This window comes from Nylanderia fulva, unplaced genomic scaffold (assembly GCF_048542155.1).
Source record: "Nylanderia fulva isolate GAGA-0341 unplaced genomic scaffold, ASM4854215v1 Scaffold5, whole genome shotgun sequence".
Taxonomy (NCBI): domain Eukaryota; kingdom Metazoa; phylum Arthropoda; class Insecta; order Hymenoptera; family Formicidae; genus Nylanderia; species Nylanderia fulva.
Window position 1 is genome coordinate 5,882,621 of NW_028190587.1, and position 22,356 is coordinate 5,904,976.

A 22,356-nucleotide genomic window follows, 5' to 3' on the forward strand; every position below is an offset into this window, starting at 1 on the left:
CTTTCCTACGCTGTGTTTGATCGCAGAGTAATGTGTCTTAATCAATTTGTGAGAGTGAGAATTAGATTGGGAATATTTATTAAAAATTATGTAAAATCTCTTTCTATTTTAAATCACTAGGTAAAGATTTTTTCTTTTTTTTCTAAAAAAATGTGTTCTCTTGATAAGAATAATAAAAGTTAATTTGCATTTTTATAAATAATTACTTTTCGGAGCAAGCAATGTTTTATTTTGGTTGCTGTGAAATAGTTAAATTCAGTTAAACAAAAGTATGTAAAAAAGTAATAGAAGTAATAGAAGAGAAATTAGATACTGATGTGTATTATCAGCCGAAAAAATTGTCTTGTTATAGTTCGTATATCCCACGTTCGGCTCTTCTGACACTGGAACACGAATAAAATAAATTTATAAAAGGGAGTAATGTAGCTATAAAATGCAAATATATAATAATTTATAAATACACATTTTATAAGATTACAGATTTTATTTAAATTATACATATGTGTGACGAGTGATTTATTCTTATCGTGTAAAACTTTAACACTTAAAATATTTAAAACTTGTAACTATTTATTTATTTAAATCTCAAATTATTCATTTATAGCGTTATATTATATTTGATATTTCACTGTTCTCCATTATTTCGAAACCTCGAGGCAGATTTTAATATCGGTCAAATTAAATGTTTCGGGAACCATTAAAGACGAATATAATTTTCAAGATTGCACAACGTCAGCGGAATTAAAACTCGAGTTGTTTTCACTAAGAATTGTACTTGAATCCATTGTTACTGAAAATATATATAATCCGGGTGATTGAAATACATACGAAGCAACCAATCGCTAATCTTCCCAGTTTAAACAGCCTAAGCCTTAATACGGGCCAATAATCCTAAAACAATTAACCACCTGCTGGGTATTAACCCTCCCAACTTTACCCTAATATCATAATCCTCATTTTATCATTTAAATGTCACGAATTTTCTAACAACGCAAAATTACAAAGCGAAAATATACAATTCGGTTATATATAACTGCGCGTAATTTGATTATAACATTCATACATTTTTGCGCGTTAAATATAGCAAATGTAATAAATAGAACAGATTGTTCTCGAAATGATTAATACATTTTCTCTAAAGTATGACTGTGATAAAGAATTATTACGCAGTATTTATCCTACCACTTGTCGAATTGCGGATTTATTATTTCATGGAGAACTAATATTATAACATGACGATAGTAATATAATCCGGATTGTTTGAGCGGGCGCGGGAGTTTTAGCCGGGCATATTACGTATTCTCTAATATAGATCGATGCTATTCAAATAATTCGTAACGTATCACCTGACGCACGTCCGCGATGTCGACTACGGCAAAATTAACGGACCGTGCAATGCACGTTTTGCAAAAGGTATTCAGTATTAAACATCCATGATGATGAATTTTAGTTCAATTCGCGTTGTAAGAGAGAACAATGAACGCGCGTCAGAGATAAAGTCGTCAAAAGGGTATGGAGCGATAAATATAAATTATCCTTTCCACGCACATGAATATGAATGCGCGACGTGGATTATATACGTTATATAAAATTGCCGTCCGTCAATGGAAATCGAAAGCCGATGGGGTCGAAAAAAAAATCGCTCGAATAAATGTCTACTTAATAATAACAAACGCTTGCGTGTTTATCGAGTTAATATGTTACAAATTTACCCAATTGCGAGTAAAATAATTAGACGGTCGAGTGATTAATGTTTTAATAAATAATTATTACATACGACGTATTCGTGTAACGAGAATTGATACTAAAATACGCGGAAATTGCCTGTAAGAATTGTCTTTTTAATTATATTGAGCGTTTAATTACGTTTGAAATAACGGGAATTTAATTACGTTTATCATTTAGAGACAATGGAACATTATATTACAGTCGCAAATTGCAGCAATTGGACGTTGCATTTATAATTATAACTTTCACGGATGAAACGATAAATGTATAATATGAGATTAAATAAAACATGTAATAAATAATTATTGTACACATTTTATTTAATCTCATTGAGTTTATCATAGTTGTTATTATTATTGTAATCATGATTAAATATACCGAGAGAAATGCAATTATTATTAATAGATTCTTTGATTTGATTAATACAATATGTATAATAATTCTGTAATATATTTATAATTACATCTGATATGTATTATTGATAGTTCGCATCGTCGTTAATGGGCTTTAACAGAAGCTCTCATATCATTTGACCTGAACTAAATAACAATCATGCTATTACAATCGCGTTATTATTGTATGTCGGAGCTCTCGGTTATTTATATAAAAAGATACCATTTCGTGAAATCCATATTATACAGATGAATATAATACTGTCATTTTTTTTCAAATGGTTTTTAAAATCATTATCTTGCACATGCAGCCTTCCATGAACGGCGGAAAGAATTTTCAATTATTATTTTAAGAAAGATAATATCAGTTTAAGAGAAGAAAGAGAGAAAGAGAAACGAAAAAAATTATGTCCACGTATTTTTATTCGAAATTTTTGAATTTGCGAAAAATATAATTTTTTTCATGAAAAACGCGACTATATGGAGAATCTACGAAATTATTTCGTTTCAATAAGGGCTGTTTTGCTTTTTACTTGCAGCTTATTTAACGTGAGTTTAAACATGAAAAATTTTGCAACGAATGAAAATTGTGAATCGGCAATGAAATTAAATTAATCGCACACACATGAAAATAATACACGCAGGATATACGTAATTACACGTATTTATGATATTGTAACAGCACTGAATAATTTGATAAGTTAGTATTCGGAGCATCTTGATGCGAAATTTAATTGTGACTTAGATTGAGTTGTATTTTTCATCGGGTAGGAGTTGCGGGCCGGCAACGAAATGTGTCTGTCGTACATTCGTTACAGTTATAAATAACCCCGGACGATAGTGAAAATAGCAACTAGGGATGTAGCATGCGGAGCCTCGAGTAGCGCACTGATATAAAGCGCGAAATAAATTTCCGAATGTAATAACATTCGAGACAATACAATTTTCTGCGACACATGATGCCTAAATTTCAAACGCGATGATACGAGAAAATAATATTTAAATAAATAATTTATTATATTGCCAAATTATAAATATTCCCGTTTAATCTCACATGATACACAAAATAATGTATATATAAAGAATAATATTATTATTTGATCTAGTAATATTTTTCTTCATATCAATTATATTTTTCCACGTTAATTACAATATTGCAGGTCTTGTTTTTCAATTGCATAATTCGCATCGTCGGTGTCGTGAATTATTACAAATGAGATGGAAAGATTTGATGAGCATCGTGAAAAATTGATCAGTTTTGATCGACGGTAATTATCGTGCGCCATTACTCATCCAGATAATGTGACGTAATTCGAAGAGCCATGGCAGGAAACACCTGTTTGCCGAACCGTGCATAGGCTTATTGTTAGTTCGACGAGCCCTTTGTTTCGGCTCATGTAGCCATTTACGTTAAACGGCCGGTAGGGATACAGGTTCACGTACAATGTCCATTGTGCGGTGTAACTGAAGGCAAACTTCAAAATTCGGTCTGCAAGTCTATCGCATTCTCCGCGTTCCACGTGGATGACAATCGAACCAGTCCGCTCATTATCAAGCGAACTTTATTCAGGGCAAGATTTATGACGATCGCAAAAGAAGTTTAATTAAAATTTTCAGGGTTGCCACAGATCTGGAAAACCGGGAAAAATCAGGGAAATATGTAAATGAACCTGGAATTTTAAACTTTGCTCGTCATTTCCCATAAATGTTCAATATTATTGCATTTTATATACTAGTCCGTGCATTAGCTATTATTTTTAAAGTATATATTAAAAATTGTTCCTTTATTGAAATTTAATGTAGGAATTAGATATAGATTTACTAATGTCAAGTTTATTTTAATTTTAATATTTTTAGAGGTTTATAAAAACTTACATTTTATTTTTTTTAACGTAAATTAAACATTAAAATATATCTTTTATTAAATGTTTTTATTCAACTGACTTTTCTCTTATTCCTTATTTTCCTCTGCATTTTTTCTGTTGGTTTAAATTCAGGATTACGTTATATTATTAAACTTGCAAGTTTGTGTTTTGTATTGTTTCTAATAATATAAGCTATTCTTTCCTAATACCTACTTCTAAATTTAAGGTTACACATGTTGTGGTCATGGGAAATTTCCGCATTGTCTGAAAAAGTCGGGAATTTCAAAATTTATTTTTGTGGCAACTCTAAATTTTACTATGTAATGCTAAGAAATTGATGTATACATGCAGATTGATATCAAATAGTGTAACACGAATTTAGTTATGATGACTTATTGGCCAATAAACTTTGGAGATTGAAACTCTTGAAGATATGTGCTTCTATAAACATGAGTAGAAAGTGTAAAAAGCTGAAGTAGTAAAGCCAGTAATTAATAATTTTATAGATCCATAATTTTTATCTCACTCTATTCCGTATGCTCATCTCGAAGTTAAAACGACAAATTCGTTCCACGTGAAAGTTCGCCGCGGTCGACCTCGGTGTATTATTTTTTACTTCGATCGATGTACGCCGACGGAATTCCATCAAGATTAATATATTGGACATTGTATAAATTTTACTTGCAAAACACCGAGAAATTGATGTTCCGCGGATATATTCTCCCAAGGTCATCGCGGATTAAATGGACACGTGGAGATATTAATGTCAGCAGTAACTTGCCAAAATCTTTCGAAGATTATTTCTGACGATCATCTTGATCTGTCGAGAGAGTAACATATACATCTAATATAATTCCAAAAATTCTCTAAAAAGATTTATCACTGAATAAAGTTCATATAAACTGAACTAGACAGAGTTATGACTCTGATAATTATGATAGCTTTAGAAACAAAGCGTGAAGTGAGATATTTGCGTTAAATTTTTACTCCCACTCGTCCGGAGGACTTATTCGCCGACTTACGTCTTCATTTTGGATCTGTACTGTGAAAAAATATGTAAAATTACATTAAAAATATGTAAAATTATATAAATTATAAATGTAAAATTATATGACAAATAATGAAAAGGTAAACATTTCTATTTGTCGTGTAATTTTACACTTATTATTTATGTAATTTTACATATGTAAAAATATATAAAATTACATAAATAGTAAATATAAAATTACATAATAAATAATGAAAAGGTAAGCATTTCTATTATTTTTCGTGTAATTTTACACTTATTATTTATGTAATTTTACATATTTTTGTGTAATATATTATGTATTTTTTTACAGTGTGTACGAGCGCGAAATCTCGTTTTGTAGCGTCAAATCAGGGCGGCAGCCTGAGAGTACGAGACGAATAGTATATGTATTAAACGGCAGGAGACGTCGTTGTACCTTAGAAACGATACGAACATTCGATTGACTGACTGACTGACTGGTTGACGCCTAAGGGATTTTGCTCGCGTAACAATGCGCAACGATGCATTCGGATGCGTTACAGAGAGCGCGAGAAAATGTGCCATCGCTCCTATCGTGCAACTTTCAGAGCCGCAATGTAAAAAGAAAAATCCTCCGATACGGAGCAAGCTCAATCCGCGTGTGAAACAAACGCATCGTGGAATATGTCCTGATCAGCGCGGAGACTGGATCTCTTTCTTTCTCTTGGCAAACAAATAAATCGCCATTGCGCGATAAGATGGTTCGCGTAAAGCGACGTTCGCGTATATCGTGAATTCTCATTTCCTCTCCGACGCTGAGTCTCTCGCTTCATCTGTCTCTCCCGATTTATTATTCCTCTTTTTCGCTTATAAAGGTACGAAAATATTTTTAAGCCGGAATCGAGGAAAATAGACGATGAAAGTTTCTGAAAGAATTTGAAGCACACGTTTTTCTGTGTAATAATATTGAGAATGAGTTTACTTGTTATCGAGTCACGTATAAATTGAATTTCTATTAATCAGTAAATATTTTATATATACAGGGTGTATCTAAATAAGTGCGAAAAATTTGAAGAGATGATTCTTTGTGGAAAATTAAAGGAGGGAGGTAAAATTTAAGTTTTTACTTTTTTTTTAATATCCTTTTTGTTAGTGGAAAATATTCACCAAGTTTCATTTTTTATTTGAAATTTTAATCTGGAATTTTAGAAAAAAAATAAAAACTTAATTTTTACTTCTCTCTTTAGAAAAGTGTAATCCCTCAGGGAGGAATATAAAAGTATATATAAGGATCATCTCCTAAAATTTTTTGCATTTATTCAGATATACCTTGATGTATATTTCAAATTTTAAATAAAATTTGTATTTTTCGCCATATATAGTTTCTATTTACGAAATAATTATATTTTCGTGATTCCGTATATAAGAATTTATTTGCGATTTGAGTTTTCTTTTTCAAAAGAATTTCATTGAGTAATTCCTAGATCGATCTTGTATACCGCATCGACTTTCGGAATCCAATTAAACGTGCCAAGATTCGAATCCCAAGTGTCGTCTTTGATTTTTCCAAGAGATATCCACGCTATCGTCGCTGATTTGGAATCCACTTAGAGCGTAGAGGAGCAGAATTTCTGGGTTAATCTTATCGGCCAAAACCGGGGGAACAGAGTTCGATATAAGCTCGTTTTTATATATAAGGATATAAGATCAGACTTATATACATATACATACATGGTGCAAAGCGATACGACGCAACAAAACCGAGTGTACACGTGCTACACACTGTGTAAATTTTTAAGAGCCTCGTTTCTCTTTATTGCAGACACAATATAATCTTTCGTTTAATCCTGCGAGCTTTCCGACGCAATGTACATAAAATGAAAGAGCAGCAGAGTCTTATGAGAAAACAGCAGACTCAAGTACCAGTGACAATGGAAATGAAGCTGCATCGCGTAACAGTCTGGCAAGACATCGAGTCTGCCGTACTAAACTGAATTATTACTACTTGCGAAAAAATATAAATTATTAATGCCAGTTAGTTAAGACTTATTGGCTAAGGAGAAGATTTATGTCATCTCATGTATCAATGTAATCGTTGGGCTGAGAAGATTTTTAATTGTTTATTTGTCGCGTGAAATTAAATGACAGTATTATATTACCTAATAAATTAATTGGCAAAAGTCTGAAGAAAATGATCTTAACAGAAAAAAATACAAGTGATATATAGAAAGACAAGTTATAAAACTCTGCGGAATTATAATATTAGAAAATCAATGAGATATCGTAGTTCAAATTTTACTTTAGAAAAATATTATATATTAAATTTTGAAATAGTTGGTAATTCTTAATTAAAATTTTTGCCTAAAAAATAATAAAATTATCTAATGTCAAATTGAAAACATTAAATTACTTGGTTAAATATAAGATTTGTTAGCTCATGAATCAATGTAATCGTTGGACTGAGAAGATTTTTAATTATTTATTTGTCGCGTGAAATTAAACGAAAGTATTATATTATCTAATAAATTAATTGGCAAAAGTCAGAAGAAAATGATCTTAATAGAAAAAAATATAAGTAATATATAGAAAGACAAATTATATAATTCTGCAGAATTATAATATTAAAAAATTAGTGAGATATTGTAGTTTAAATTTTACTTTAGAAAAATATTATATATTAAATTTTGAAATAGTTGGTAATTCTTAATTAAAATTTTTGCCTAAAAAATAATAAAAATTATTTAATGTCAAATTGAAAACATTAAATTACTTGGTTAAATATAAGATTTGTTAGCTCATGAATCAATGTAATCGTTGGACTGAGAAGATTTTTAATTATTTATTTGTCGCGTGAAATTAAACGAAAGTATTATATTATCTAATAAATTAATTGGCAAAAGTCAGAAGAAAATGATCTTAATAGAAAAAAATATAAGTAATATATAGAAAGACAAATTATATAATTCTGCAGAATTATAATATTAAAAAATTAGTGAGATATTGTAGTTTAAATTTTACTTTAGAAAAATATTATATATTAAATTTTGAAATAGTTGGTAATTCTTAATTAAAATTTTTGCCTAAAAAATAATAAAAATTATCTAATGTCAAATTGAAAACATTAAATTACTTGGTTAAATATAAGATTTGTTAGCTCATGAATCAATGTAATCGTTGGACTGAGAAGATTTTTAATTATTTATTTGTCGCGTGAAATTAAACGAAAGTATTATATTATCTAATAAATTAATTGGCAAAAGTCAGAAGAAAATGATCTTAATAGAAAAAAATATAAGTAATATATAGAAAGACAAATTATATAATTCTGCAGAATTATAATATTAAAAAATTAGTGAGATATTGTAGTTTAAATTTTACTTTAGAAAAATATTATATATTAAATTTTGAAATAGTTGGTAATTCTTAATTAAAATTTTTGCCTAAAAAATAATAAAATTATCTAATGTCAAATTGAAAACATTAAATTACTTGGCTAAATAAATGATTTGTTAGCTCATGAATCAATGTAATCGTTGGACTGAGAAGATTTTTAATTATTTATTTGTCGCGTGAAATTAAACAACAGTATTATATTACCTAATAAATTAATTGGCAAAAGTCTGAAGAAAATGATCTTAACAGAAAAAAATACAAGTGATATATAGAAAGACAAGTTATAAAACTCTGCAGAATTATAATATTAGAAAATCAATGAGATATCGTAGTTCAAATTTTATTTTAGAAAAATATATTAAATTTTGAAATAGTTGGTATTCCTGATACTGAAAAATTACACGAATGCTACACGTTGATAACGGTTCTTTATCCGCGACATTTTTTCGCGAGCAATATTCCGCGATTTCGTTCCTCTCCACATTACATATTTTTTGTGTCTCTTCTCTTACATGTTCCCTTTTTATTACTCTCAACCTACGGACAACCTATTCTACAGAATAAAATTTCGTCTGTTACAAGTATTCTACTCTCGAAAATATATAAAATATATAAAATAATTAATTATTATCAATGCGTTAAGGTACTATTTCACGTGCAGCATGCTGCGGCAGCAGTTTGTTGGTATTGGTGAAGTTTAATTGAACGACCAGCAAAGGCAGCAAAGCAGAACACGCAACTAGTTGATTCTAATTATTATTATTATTATTATATTATTTAAATAATAGATTTTGAGAATAAAATAAATTATTATGAGAATATAAAATCAAAAATCGTAATTTTAACCTTGAAATAATAAGAGAACGAAGAAATATGCTCTAATAAATTTTGATCACGTGACTGATTTGCTGCTGCAGCATGCTGCGTATGAAGAGGCATCTTTATATTAAACAGGGTTGAATGTAGACCTCGGAAAAGGGCCGCGTTTGCGTGGATTCCCGAGATAATGCGCGGATAATAATAATCTCGCAATTTCACACTCGCGTCGCGAAAGTTCAACGATCTGTCATGTCGTCCAACACTTTTCGCAAACGGGTACGCTTTTATTGGCCACAACGTAACGATCCGCAAACTAATTCTCCGCGTCTAATTACCCGTCGGGGTGCAAACTATTAGAAAAAGTCATCTCTTTTCTCTCTTTCTCTCTCTCCATCTCTCTTTCTCTCCGTTCCTCCTAACTCGGCGCGTTCTACTCTCGCTATCATTTATTACCGCCGGGCTTTTGAAAGGATAGGAAGCCATAAATGGGGATGTAAGGGTCGTTACGTCGAGCAACCTGCAGCCCGTACGTAGTGCGCCGGCATACACTTTGTCATCTTTTAAACTTGCCCGTTCTCTCTCTCTCTCTCTCTCTCTCTCTCTCTCTCTCTCTTTCCGAGCTTGGTAACGGGTCACATACTTTAACGAGATCTCTTTTAACACATCATCCGTATTTGGAAGAGGAAGCACTGCTAACACGAAGCGTGCGAGTATGAAAAGAGATAGAGAGAGAGAGGGAAAAAGAATTTTTCCTCTCACTATCCTTACTCGTGCTCGAACGTGACTTCACGGACGAGTAAATCGATACAATTTAAAGTTTCCGTTTATTTTCAACTTGCAGGCGTAATCTCACTTGCTATGTTAACGAAACTAATGCGGGCAAATCTCGATCTCGTCCTATCGTGATTTTATTGACACAAGTAAATGCAAGGAAATGTCTTATCATTATTTGATATTAATGAAATCTCTTTTATGTGAATTATATATATATATATATATATATATATATATATATATAATCATTTCACGAATATATTATGCAACGATAAATCATTTTTATTTAACATTTTTATCGCAAATAAAAACAATTACGAATATTTTCTGAATATTGCGTTACTTTTGCACTACTGCCTAATAATAGTTTTTCATTGCAATTTAATAGTTTTATACTAATCCCGGTTACGTTTGTAAAAAATGGGAAGCAAATAATGAAGGCGTTTTTATTAGAATTTTTGTTAACACAGTCAGTCAAGTGAATGCAAGGAAATGTTTTGCCAATAAATTATTTGATCTCGACGAAATTTCTTTTATGCGATTTATAATCATTTCGAGGATATATTATGCAACGATAAATCCTTTTTATTTAAAATTTGTTATCGTAAATAAAAACAGTTATGCATATTTTATGAATGTTGCTATTTCATTACTTTTGCATTAATAGCTTTTATATTAATCCCGGTTACATTGTAAAAAAATGGGAAGCAAATAATGAAAGCGTTTATACAAGAATTTATACGCCATATACAGTTTGTGTAGAAAAGGGATTTGCATCCCCTAGAGAGAAAGAGAGAGGGAGCAATCGCGGTACCTTTTTAATTCTCATAAAATGGACAGTCTTATCGCGCGATAAAGTTTAATGTTACAGGTACTGGATGGGTTTTTTCTTTTATAAGGCAGCTCCCCAAGCGCGCGACGCGCCTATTTAACCGACGGTTCTTATAACTAGTAATAAAACATAGATAAAACGTGGCACACACGTACGCGCGTATTATTATGGGGGCGAACAAGGAGAAAATTCAGGGGTTGTAAAAGCAACAATTGGGAATAACCGCGGACAAAGAGAAGAAGTTACACCTAGTCGTAAACTTTCATCTCCGGAAGGTTAAAGAGGGAGCATCATTGGATGTCCTATTCTTATCAAAGAGGATAAACTCCCGCGAGACCAGAATTTTCATCAGGACACCTCATCGTTTGATCGTTTAAAAAGCGTCAACGAATCTGCGTCGCGATATCGCGTTATTTTCGATTTGCGCTTCAAAAAAAAAAAAAAAAAAAAAAAATAGAAAAAAATGACATCATGACGACGTGATTTAAAATTTATTTTGAAAAAAATGTATATTGCAATTATTGATTTATTCTATCGTTCATACATATTCTAATAACAATATTCAAGCAACATAAAATTTTTGAAAATTATATAAAGCGATTATGTTATATTAGGAAGCTAAATGATTAAGTTTGTGATTTCTTTTGTCATCTTTAAATAATGTTTGTATCATTTTTACCTAGATAACTTTTAAGTGATGAATAAAATCATGACGACGTCACGATGTTCTACCTGGGTAGTGACATATTGCGGGTCCTATTTTTAATAAATGATTGAATGAATAAACGGGGCACACAATAACAGGACACTTGGCTGTGCCAAGAGAGCGGAGGAAGAAAAAAATTTATCTCAAAATCTCCGCAAAGCGTAATTCAATATTCTGTCGACGAAACGGCTCGTGTACTCGAGAAATGCACTTGCACAATACGGGGGAAATCTCATTGAAAAGTTTCAAAGACAAAAGAGGGGAAAGCACACTCCTCTTTTCGCGACCGATATCCCTTTCTAAAGTGGATATACTTCTTGAGGGTAGGAGATCCGATTGTTTCCGGAATGCGATGCTCTGATTTTTGGATTCCGGCGATCGAGAAAGAAATTCCGAAAGAATCACATCGTTCTTGTTAGATCTCGCTGAATTCGCCGCAAGCACTACACGATGATCCGCGGGAGCTTGCGAGCTTTCGAGCTTGCGAGCTTGCGAGCTTTCGAGCTTTCGAGCTTGCAAGCTTGCGAGCTTGCGAGCTTGCACGGCCGATGGCGCGATTTCGAGATCAGGTTCGATGCTTTCGGAAGTTGCGAGATTGCGAGCTTTCGAGCTTGCACGGCCGATGGCGCGATTTCGAGATCGGGTTCGAATGCTTTCGGAAGTGGATCGGGCAGCGGAAAAGGGGAGTCGGTCTCTTCTCTCGGGCAGAAGATCAAGAAAAGAAGGAGCGAGAAAGAGAGAGAGAGAGGAGGAAGAGGAACAGAGCGCCGTGACGAAGTAGCTAAACCAGAAATAACTAATAAGACATTCTGAGACGGGCGGCCAGCCGGCCCGGACGAATCGCGGTGCGTCTCTGAGTAAAAAAATCTCGTCTCTCATCTCGTCGCATCTCTTCGTCATATCATCTCCACACCACATACGATAAAAACACCACCACACTACTTAAAGCGATACGACGCCGGAAAGTAAGGCCGGAGGAAGTAGAGAGAAATATAAAAGAGGAGAGAGAGAGAGAGAGAGACCGCATTTATTCGTGCCATATATATATATATATATACAGTGCTGTAAAAAAAAAAAAAAAAGAAAAAAGTGTCGTCGGAAAGAGAGAGAGGAAGTTCCACACCACGTGATCAGTGCAAGTGCATCGCCGGTGCATCTCGACGTAATCCATGAGAATCGCATTCTCCACGGAGATTTCCATCCGGTCTCCTCCTCCTCTTTACGGGTCGCGAAAGAAAGAGAAAGAGAGAGAGAGTGAGTGAGTGAGTGAGAGAGAGAGAGAGAGAGTTTCGTCGTCTTCGCTATCGTCATCATCCTCGTCGTCGTCGCTGCCGTCGCCATCTAATTTTAAGTGTTAGATAATGCACACCGGTGCGCTCGGATACTAAAACGGTATCGCGACGATGACGAGAGAGAGAGAGAGAGAAGATCCTCTCTTCGGATCCTGCGTATTTGTCCTTCTTGGGTCGATTCTGGGTGCTTCAAATTGATTCCTCTCTCGAGACTTCTCTCTCTCTCTCTTTCCGTGATCCTTCTGTGTGTTTTACCTCCTTTTCTATGATAAATTAAATAAGTCACTGCAAGAGAGAGAATGGTCCAAACCTTACATTACTGTCCATTGAAGCTGTCCCCGTTTGAATTTTTCGCTACGTTTCTTCCGATTTCGTCCGCTTTCCTCTTGTTCTTCCGCATGACTTTTTGACTCCCCATTTTCCTCCTTTTTTCCCTTTTTCTTCTTTTTTTCTCCTTTTAATACATTTGTCTTCCTTAACGCTAATCTGTCCCGGGACATTTCACTTTAGTCCTTGTCGCTTCTGCGCAACTCCCTTTTTCAAAATTCTTTATTAAAGATTCTTTTTGTCTGTAGTTAACATTGACTCCCCCTTGCGTTCTAACTCGCTAATGCCGCATAGCTTCTCATTAAAATGTCACTTTAGAGTAAAAGGATTCTTCATTCTGTCCCTTCTCTTAAGCAAAGGACTTTATCGCTTTTATTTAAATATTTCATTCCATTTCGATTTTGTTCTAAGTCCTTTTTGTTATTTTGTATGTGTACAGGGTGTATCTAAATAAGGGTGATCAATTTTAGGAAATGATACTTTATTGAAAATTAAGGACATTGCTTATAAAGATATATGCTTAAATCCCTCCCTGAAGAGTTATATTTTTCTAAAGAGGGAAGTTATTTAAAAAAAAAAAAAAAATATTTTTTTGGTAGTGAAAAATATCCATCAAATTTCATTTTTTTAAATTTGTCTGAAATATATGAGAAAAAAAATAATAAAAACTTTTATATAAGAAACTCCTTAATTTTCAACAAAGAATCACCTTCTAAAATTTTTCGCACTTATTCTGATACACCCTATACATAGTGAGAGAAAGAGAGGAAGAGAGAGAGAGAGATTTAATCCTTTCTATTTTCATTATTATGTTTTACCTTGTTTGCTTTCTTTGATTACTCTCTTTTGATGCTACAAATATTGCACAATAATCACTCGCGGAGCGAAAATAATTGCGCTTATTGTTATACCATCTCTCCTAGGTTGTTTTTTCTTCTTTTCCACAGACCCTTCATTTCTCAACTCCCTTTACTTTATTTTCCTTTTCCCGTTCCTCTCAATTACATCTTGTCCCATTTGCATGCACATTCGGTTTACTTCGGTTTCTATTAACTTGATCTCTCCCATGTTTCCGTTCTCTCTCCTCTCATTTCCTGACTCGTGTTCTCTGACTGTACCGATTTCGCAATCTACCTTGCATTTCGCTTCATTGCTCCTTTCTCTCTCTATCTTCTTTCACTTTTTGCCCTCTCTCTCTCTCTCTCTCTTCTCATCTTTTTCTCGCATCACCACGTTTCTCTATCTTCTCTTAAAGTGAGATGCACACGGTCGCCATCGCGAAATCTCTTTCGAGTTTATACAGGGTGTCCCAAAATTAATAATAAACCTGTTAACATGTGGCAGATTCCTGAAATCATTTGGAGACAATTTTTCCTCAGCGAAAATGTCGAGAGAAACCATCATTTTTTGCGTGTTCCCATCGTGTATCTTCGTAATTAAGCCTTAAATTAAAATTTTATCAAAGTAAACTCTACATGATATTAATAAAAGAATGTGATTTTGATACTTAATTTTTCCACGAGGCTTATAGTTTGTAAACTTGAAAGTGATTGATTTGTCTTGACATTTTTCTCGAGAAAAACTCGTCTCCAAATTATCCCAAGAATCTGCCATTAAAAGGTTTACACCACAAGTTCTGGGACATCCCGTATACGTTCGGCTCTCCTACTTCCGTCTTTTAAAGACCCACCCCTCGTATCATTTTCTTCTTCCACTTATCCGTCGTACCAATTTTGCCATCTCACTTCTGTCCCGTCATCGTCTTCTCTTTCTCAGTCCGTCCTCTTTCCTTTCCGTCTCTCCTTCGACGCTCTCTCTCTGTCTTCGCGTGCTCTAATATAGCCACCCGGTGTCCAATTACTCGCTTCCCTCTCGCTACAGTTTTTCCGGCGGCCGCGACGGAGAAAGGATCCTCATCAGCCTCCGCGCGTTCTATTTTCCGCTTTTTCCTTCGCGCTATTCATCCTTACTCGGCCGCTCTTTTTTTTTTTTTTTCGATCGCATCGCGAATCACGCGGCAGTCCGATCTCCCGATGCAAATTGGGGAAACAGCCGGGCAAAAAATCGACGGAGGAACGTAACGACGGGGACCGGGATAGGTGATGGAAAATAATGGAGAACGCGCGGAAATCGAATTGAAGCTCGCGGAGTCTCGCTGTCCGTCTCGTTTCGTTCTGCGTTTTTCGCGAGTGAAGCTAACTCGGTTCCCGAAAGTATATACGGGACCGGGATTGGCTCGAGTCCAGGAAACAAGCGCTCGCTCGTTGAGAGACCGAGATACTTTCGAGGAGTGTTCCGCCGAACAGCGTATATACGACGTACTTGAAACAACTGGAGAGGGTGGAGAAAATCACGGTGCAAAGGTCGAATCGCCGCGTTTCGATAGTTGTAAGCACCAATCGGGAAATTCTTGAAGCTCGTTAATTTCGCGGATGTTGAAGAGAAAATATTGTATATAAACTTTTTTTATTTTTTTTATATTTTCTTTTATTATATATTTATTTGTATTATTTATATATATATTAATAATTAAATTACATAAAAATAGAAATATTTTTTAAGAAAAAATTCTCTATCAAATAAGATCTCTCGAGTAATTAAAAAATTGAATTTAAAAAGTTAAGAAAAAATAGTAATAAGAAACAAAAAAATTTTATATATATATATATGGGCGTCCGCAGAATTTTTTTCAGACAGGGGCATAATTAAAATTTTTTTGTTTCTTATTACTATTTTTTTCTTAATTTTTTAATTATTTGAGGGATCTTATTTGATAAAGAATTTTTTCTTAAAAAAAATTTCTATTTTTATGTAATTTAATTATAAATGCCTTCTCTTGTCTCCCTCTGCGGATGTTTATATATATATATATCTTTCTCTTTTTCGGGACGCGTTGGAGAACTAGTCTCAGTTGACGAAATTCTCATATTACAGTCGTTAAAATCGCGATAGAGGGTTATGAATTTTTCATACTTTGGTATGTGCGTTTTTCATGAATGTTGAAATAGGAAAATCGTGAATCCCTCTCTATACTAGTTCTCTGCAGAAAACGCGAGCAGCCGAACCGTGCAAGATGACCCGGCCAACAACGGCGCTATGAATATTTTCGCGCGAATATCGGCGCGAATAACGTTTGCTTTCGTTACAAAAGCGAGGCGCAAAAGGAAGAAAATAAAAAAAAGAGCTACGGCGAAAAAATAAACGCGAGCTACGCAGGTTTATTTTAAAAAATCGCTTCGTAACCAATCGGGCCGAGCATATATATATATATATATATACATATATATATATATATATATATATATATATATACATACACAAGCGATGCATATAACGCGCACGTGTCTGATTTAACGTCGACCGCTTTCACTGAAGCGCCGCTCTTCGCTCGGTTTATCGTCGCGTTGTCTCCGAAATAATTTTTTTTAATCGAATTACGGAAAAAATATTCTCCTGGCTTCTCGTCGTGACGATGTAACGAGACACCGCGACAGTAAATTACAGGCAAATGTCTCTCTCTCTCTCTGTCTCTCCCTTCGCGAAATCTCAATGCCTCGAGGCGACATCGCGCTAATTAGGATCCCTAGCTGTCAAGCGGCGTCAATTTTTTTTTCCTCGCTTCGCAATGTTCCCTGGCAATGTTCCGTCCGCCGATCACGATCCTAGCGTCGTCCTGTAACGCGGCCAAAATTCGCCGGATCGGTCCGTCCAGCTTCGCCGGAGCCCGTCTTCATTGAGCGCTTCGCCCGCATGACAGTGCGCTTAAATTTACACGACACACTCATGCATCATACGTATACACACGACATGCATGCGGGATGACGATTTATGTGGGACGGGACGGCGAGAAAATGCGCGATTCCCGAAATGTCTTCGCGTTGCGTCGGACGTTCGTGGTTTAACGAGAGTGGACGTTTCTGGTTTTTCTAGCTGTCACAGCGCTGGATTTCGGTGTCTGGAAGGTCCAAGAAATCGGGGACCACTAGGGGAGGACCCCGACCGAGGTTGACGCCGAAAGGCGGTCAACGAGTCAGGTGAGAAGATCCATTTTTGTTTTTGAAAAGCATATTTCGACCGGCTGTTTTGTGCATTAACATTGAAGCTCTTAAATATTAATATATTTATTGAATGTATCGATAATGTTCCATTTATGACAGAGTTATTATATGTTACTTGCCTACATATCGTAATACTATGGATATTCGTATTTTATTGAAGCATAATTAACACACTTGTTACATTGTAATAATTATAATGGTGATTCATTTATTTCGGCATCATTAATTCAGCATTCCATACACATTGATAACAAAGTTTTGGATGGATCTGTTAACATCGGAGTATAATGATTTCATCTAATCTTTATGGTTGGGTTATAAAAATCATTACTCCGATAATAACACGGTATTAATGAGTTTTATAATGATCTTGTTAGTAAACTTTGTCTCTGTCGGATCTCATTAAAAATACCCAAATTTTACCCAAGAATAATTGCATTATCATTACACGATGAGAGGGAGAAAAAGAAAAGGAGAGAGTTAATAAGAAAAAGTCGACGAACAAATGAATCTGCACTAATCAATCTTCGTTGCGCGGTGGCTTTTATGATATATAACTCATTATGCATATATATGGAGCTCATTTTGCTGGAGGGTTACCGATTGTCGCAGCGCTTTTTCCTTCTCGTCTCTGATCCACAAAGCTTTGTTTTTGCCGGAAACTTTTGTCGCAAAACTGACGTGGAATAATTATGTTTATCGATTAACGAAAGAGAGGATGATGATAGCGCGTTCCGATTTGTTAGATGAAACTCTCTGTGACACGAGTGGGATGATTAAAAGTCCTGGCAAAAGCTTTTGTCTCGAGGGGATTTACATTGCAATACAATGAAATAAAGTATAATAAATATAAATTACAATGGAATAAAAATATTCTAATATGTTCCATTGTGCGTTGCATATGTTAACGTTATATAAAAAATGTTATAATATTGTAAAGAATAAATATGAAATATTAATAACCCGAATTGCGTGTGTCGTAAATTAGTTAATATAAGTCAATGTTAGAATTGAAAAAAAAATAAATAAATAAATAAAACTCTTTTAATATAAACGAAATATAAATTCAATGACTGCAGAATGACAATATACAAATCGCGAAATAAAAACAAAAATCTTTTATAAATATGTAATATGTCCGATTTTAATTCAATATATTTCTCTTTATATTTTTTTGTCTGTTTGTGTATGTGAGTCGTTATTTTCTCGCGATATACATATAGAAATGTCGTGCCATAAGAAATTTATTGCGATGCACGTCGAAAAATTAGTTACGTCAATATCATCTATGTCGGTCCCATAAATGTTTCCAAGATAAAGCGCTCGAGGCAGCTATATAAGTCTGACCGATATTTTACAAAAATGAGCGCGAGGTATGATTTATCGGTTTTAGAGTAGCACGGTATGTAACGCCTGATATCGCATTGTAGTTAGTTATCGCAGACCTCGGTCGAGTTATCGTAAAAAGTCGTTGGCAGAATCACAAGGCTGCCAAGTGAAAAATGGGTCTTCATTTGTACAGGTGGATCTACATTTATGTCAATTCCTCTTGGTAGGTACAAGAAATCCATTTCTCTTCTGACTTTGAGATCGAGAACCGTTCGCCACAAATGAGTCCCATTCTTCTGTGTCAGAAGTGAATTCATCAATCGCTTTTTCTATATCACACATACGTTTATATATCAAATTGATTTTTATATTATATTATTGCTGTATTTTTACATAACAATTTTCGATATTTTTTTATATAATATTTGGAAACTAATAATTGGAGTTTAATTTAAAAATGTAAATTTCACGAAAAAATACGCGCAAAAAAGAAGATTTTAATAACTTATATTTATATATGATGTTAATAAATACATGAAATAATAATTCTTTAATGGGTAGTAAAAACCGGAAGAATGAGATGTTTTTTCAGTAAGTGCTTAATATATATTCTGGAATTAGTTGTGACGTGCGTAGTATAACGAGCTTTAAATGCTACGTGTAAGGATTATAATAATACAACCGAAATGATGCAAGCGTGAAATTTGTATAAATCCGATGATTCATTGATTTTACGCGGGATTATTTCGGGACGTTATTTACATTACTCGGTTAGTTACTCGTTTATAAAAGCGAATTTTATTTCAGTTATTTCAGGGGGCATTGTTACAAAATATCCGCAATTAAAATGCTTTATTATATTTCAAAGGAAAAACGAAAAAAAGAATGATTAAATTATCGTTATTAAATTATTATTATATTTTAAATATAAATTTTTATCATTTCATGGGAAATCATTATAACAGATACACTTGATAAATTTCCTTTTTTAGCGCAGAAAATATTTCAAATTGTTCACGCGTTAAAACGACATCGATAATCCGTTCTAAAGAAAGAACGTTAACTTTGTTTGGTATTTCCTTTCGACGCTTAACTATATCCGACGATTAAAGAGATAATTGAATTCGTCGAGAAAATACTATTGCCCTCTCGCCAAGTTTTACACTGTGTCATCCTTTTATCGAAAGTAATTTTTTTTACATTGCGAAATTAATATAGCATCGCGTAAGATTTATAATGCAATTATTCAAATGACAAATTCATCATCAATATCGCATATTTTTATCGGCTGCGATTTTATTTATAAGTATATTATAATTAAACGAGTTTGCGTGTTTAAATCAGTTGTAATTTATTATTATAGAGGTTATTTAAACGCGCCAAATTTATTTAATGCCATAGTCGATATATTTGTATCTATAAATAGCACAATTGCATCGGATCATTATATTGCACGTATGTGCAATGAATTTCATTCGCTCGCGTTGCACATCTTTTCGCTCGAGCCATTGTATATTCGGGTTGCATTTTCACAGTAGAAAGAACGTGTTACACAGAATGGCGAAATCAAGCGACGTTTAAATCGTCTTTTCGGCCGAAATTAGATCACTTTACTGACAAGCGGCAAGTGGATAAAGCTCTGCGATGTCTCGAACTTTAGTGCTTTTTTTTAGTGCGCCTTTCTATTTTTTATTCTTTTTCCCTTCGACCACCCCGAAGACTCGTGTAGCAAAAGTAGTGAGGGGATTGCCGTGCGATTGAAAGGGTGCATCGCAAACTAACGAGCTACAAAGTGCACCTAGGCACGTAATAAATGTCGTGTGAGGAATAAGAGCAACGTATGACGACCTCGCAAAAAATTTTCGACAGCAAATACCGCATCGTCGAGAATAAATTCTAAAATATATGCAGCAAATTTTGTTATTCATTATTTATTGCTGCTATAGCAATCAATAATTCTCTAAACAGATAGTCATATTTTGCTTGAAGCAGTATAAACTTTATTAATGTGAATATCAGATATAACAAAAATTAGATATTTATATTTGTATAATATATGTCTTATTATATATTTTATATTACACAATATATTATAAATTATATATTATACATTGCACAACATATTACAGATTATATATTATATAATATTTATTTATTATATATATATATATATATATAATATACAAATATTATATCTTATAATATATGTCTTATTATATATTTTATATTATACAATATATTATAAATTATATATTATACATTGTACAACATATTACAGATTATATATATATTATATAATATTTATTATATATATATATATATATATATATATATAATATACAAATATTATATCTTATAATATCGCAGAAAATATTACTGTTACGTATTACAATAGCGCGGTAATATTAGATTGCAATATAACAATATACAATACGACCTTTCCTATCCACGTGCATTACTCGTTTAAGTGACCCGATGCATTTTGCGAAACATTAGTGCATTCACCGAAATTAGAAACGCCGACCAGCGTTATAATTTTACGGTCCCGCCTCGTATATGTATTATATATACAGTCGCGCCTGACAGGGAGAATATAATTCCGCGGCGCGCGCGCGCGCGCGCGTGTGTGTGTGTTGTGTAACGTACAGTTAACTATAAGTAGGTAACATAGTGGAGCATCGCCGAAATATGCTGGAATTTATTGCGAACCGTGAATCGCAGCGGCGCGGTCAGCGGAAACCGCGGGCCGCATTTTCGACATGGCGCATAATCCGGGGCTTCAACTGGGCTTCTCTCTCTCTCTCTCTCTCTCTCTCTCTCTCTCCTCTCTCTCTCTCTCTCTCTCTCTCTCTCTCTCCGTTCCGGTTTTGCGACCGGCCCCGGACTTTTATATATATACAGGCCTCCTACTTGATATTTCAACGTTGTCACGCGGCGACCGCATAACGATCGTTACGTCAGAATGATAAGTTCATCGTGGCGCGGAAAAACCGCGCAAACCGAAAAATGTTTCGCGTGCGGAACTCAAACGGATTGAACGAAAATATTTTATTTACGGGCGTTTTAGGGGAAAAAAAATATACGCGGCTAAAATATGTTTGAATATCACGTTGAAAAATATCGCAGGCGTATCATTCGATCGTAATTCAATTTACTCTCAATTTAGTTCTTCCCAATGAATTTTTAATAATAATGTTTCGTAGCACCTTGAAAACGTATTAAAGTTGCGGCGTTTCTCATCCGCATCTTTATCCTCTGGTCGTCGCAATTAATTCTTCGCTCAAACGAGACGACTCAAGGCCGAAGAGTAAAGATATAAACTCCCGAAATAAGCATATTTGTTACTCGACGTCTCGGGAGCAGCTTTTGAACTTTGTTTAAGAATTCGCGACAAGAGGATTTATAATTTGCAAAAATCCATAACTTTCGAGAGTTAAACTTGACATGAAAATTCTCAATAAATCACTTAATACGCATAAATATCTCTATTCATGTACTCTTTTGTTCTTGGCTGAACAAGAGGATTTATAATTATAAAAATTGCATAATTTTAGAATGAAACTTGACATTGAAATGGTAAAGAAATAATTTTTACGAAAGAAAAAAAAATCTATAAATATATTGATTTATACTCGTTTGTTCTCTCGGATGGATTCTGCTTGCAAAATTGGATTATCAGAGGAAATGAGCAGCATATATCTTCGGTAGCGTCTCGTTCTAACTCGATTTAACGGCGGTTTTCTTGACGCGATCCATTCAGGGATTAAATCGTCCTCGGACCAAACAGTCGTTTATAGTCTCGCCGTACAATCGTCTCGTCGCTCGCCAAATTGTGCTTCTGCACGATTAGTAC

The 22,356-nt window shown here is 33.9% G+C and overlaps 1 protein-coding gene across 4 annotated transcripts in view; it reads left to right on the top strand.

Annotated features, from left to right (window-relative positions):
* The window catches only part of tn (tripartite motif containing protein thin), a 149,735-nt gene that overhangs the window by 52,015 nt on the left and 75,364 nt on the right, over positions 1-22,356 (top strand). The window contains exons 1-2 of one of the 4 annotated variants that reach the window (XM_029316631.2): positions 12,273-12,342; positions 17,047-17,150. The exons of 1 other annotated variant lie outside the window; for it this stretch is intronic. The gene's annotated coding sequence lies outside the window, so the exon portion shown is untranslated. 2 more of the 4 variants (XM_029316632.2, XM_085486955.1) reach the window with 2 other exon arrangements.